General features: G+C 39.2%; 1 long non-coding RNA gene across 1 annotated transcript; it reads right to left on the bottom strand.

Moving 5' to 3' along the window:
- Positions 1-275: 275 nt before the first annotated feature.
- On the bottom strand, positions 276-1,137 carry LOC124894421. The gene is made up of 2 exons (XR_007051169.1): positions 638-1,137; positions 276-472 (listed from the first exon to the last, which is right to left on the bottom strand). It is a non-coding gene; the product is annotated as an uncharacterized LOC124894421 (long non-coding RNA).
- Positions 1,138-2,375: the final 1,238 nt, after the last annotated feature.

Here is a 2,375-nt window from a genome sequence, read left to right as displayed (position 1 = left end):
TCATAGCTGCATGAAGCACATTGCTGTAGACTTTCACTTTATTTGCAAACAAGTTCAGCAGAATTAAGTTCACATTGTTCATATTCATGCTGCAGAACAGATCGCGGCTAGTCTAACTAAAGCTCTACCAAAACCAGCCTTTGATAAACACCTATTCAAGCTAGGCTTTGCTACACATTGCCTATCTTGAAAGGGGGCGTATTGGCGCATACATCCTATCTTGGAAGATATCTCATGAGTATCTCAGTATCCCATAGTGATTTAGTTTCTATTTAGGAGAAGATCACAATTCTTTATTAGTTAATTCTTTCCTTATTTAGTTTGTATTCTCTTGTATATATATACACATACATGCCAATGAAATCAACAGAAGCTTTTATACTTTACTCATCTTTATACACGGGTCTTCTGTGAACCAGATTCGTGGAAATCAAATAGATTTGCACTGTCAGCGGACCATATCCATGGAAACCTGAAAACCAGAATTTTTCAGTCTAAATTTATACCAAGTGCTGATACATGGAGACTCGCAAAAAAATTCGTGGTGTTACATTTATCTAATTAGAAATCATTGGGTTCGGGCTTAAATGCGTATGAAGAATGGTTCATATTCTAGACCACAAGTGTGAGGTGTTACCGTTTTAGTGTAAGAAAGTTTGACTGGACTCAGCTTGGGCCCGGTTCTACTGTAACAAAGCTCGACCGAATTCAGATCGGTACTGTATAAAATTCGGTTGAGCTGCTCTGTTTGGTCCCAGGCCTACATGAAACATTGTGAAATTATAAGGTTGTCATTTTGTTTTGCAATTTTGTAGTACGGAAGAACATCAATAATCCAGACAATCGAGATCTATGTGGAACTCTCTAATAGATTGTACCAACTAAAACATCAATAGAATTTTGAGAAATTCAGAAAAAAAAAAATCTTATAATTCAAATTCAGCACTTAACAGACTGCTTAACTATGGGCCACATAGTGCAGCTAGATATTTTAGGAATTTCAAGAAATAGATTTGAAATTGATACAATACTAAGTGTGTATCAAGAGATTCCAACCAACACAAGAACAACAACATGAACAACAAAGTGCTAGTGAATCGAAAATGGCCACACACGGCTTCACTAGGCTTGCAACACTTGTTTGAACTAGAGGAGTGAGTTTAACAACAAGAACAACAAAGACAATATTGCTAGTGAATCGAAAGAGCCCCACACGGACTCACTAGACTTTTATATTCAACAGCACAATGTTAACAAGATTTACAAAGAAAGAGATAGAAACTTGACACACAATATTCATTAATCTAAGAATCCTAACAACAGAAAGGACCCTAAGACTAATAAATATCAATACCAAGTTCTTACTTGGACCAAGAGAACTCAAAGAACCCCAAGAACCTAGTTTCTAGCCAAGATGCAACACTAGTATCACTCTACTAGTGAGAATTCGGTTTTGGCCTCTCCAAATGAGAAAGAGAAGTCAAAAATTTACAAGTCTTTTGTTTCTTGAATAATAGGAATGAACTAAAGCAAGACTAGCCCTATTACATAGCTTATATAGTCACTTAGAAAAGAGGGACAAAGACCAAAATACCCTTGGCATTTAAGTGGGTGGGTTTGGGGTGTCTTGGTGGGCCTCTTCACATTTTATTAAATATAGGCCCTTAGATGGGCTCACAAGGGCCTCATGGCCAAGAATGTGAACAAGGCTTGGATTCGTTGCAACTCACGTGCTTGGCTTCGTGTGAAAGGTCTCGAGCTAGGAATTCTCGTATCATCCTCTCCATCTTGAAGGGAATTTGTCCTCAAATTCGGATCATTGCCATCCTCCACCGTTTCCACCCGAGAGAGATCACCACATTGAAAGTGTTGTGCACTTGATATTCCGGGGGTAGGGGTAGATCAATCTTGTAAGCATTGTCGTTGATCCTTTCTAATACTTGGAATGGGCCATCACCCCATGACATCAACTTATCATTCCTTTGAGACGAGAATCTATCCTTCCTTAGGTGCACCCACACCCAATCTCCCAGTTCAAGAATGAGCTTTCTTCTTCCTTTGTTGGCTCGCCTCGAAACTTCTTGTTTTTTCTTCTCCAACCGCAACCTCACCTTCTCATGTAGCTTCTTTTTCCATCTAAGTTTATCACAAGATCACTTGGCAAAGGGGTTAAATCCAAAGGGGTGAGGGGGTTGATGCCGTATACACACTCAAAGGGTGTCATCCCCATGCTCGAGTGTATAAAACGATTATAAGCAAACTCAATCAACGGTAAGTGCTCTTCCCAAGAAGTCATTTTTCCTTTAACCATGGACCGTAGTATAGACCCTAAGGTCCTATTTAATACTTCCGTTTGGCCATCGGTTTTTGGGTGG

This window comes from Capsicum annuum, unplaced genomic scaffold (genome assembly GCF_002878395.1).
Source record: "Capsicum annuum cultivar UCD-10X-F1 unplaced genomic scaffold, UCD10Xv1.1 ctg73890, whole genome shotgun sequence".
Lineage (NCBI taxonomy): Eukaryota > Viridiplantae > Streptophyta > Magnoliopsida > Solanales > Solanaceae > Capsicum > Capsicum annuum.
Note: the sequence above shows the minus strand (reverse complement) of the source record. Positions and strands in the feature narration are given on the sequence as shown.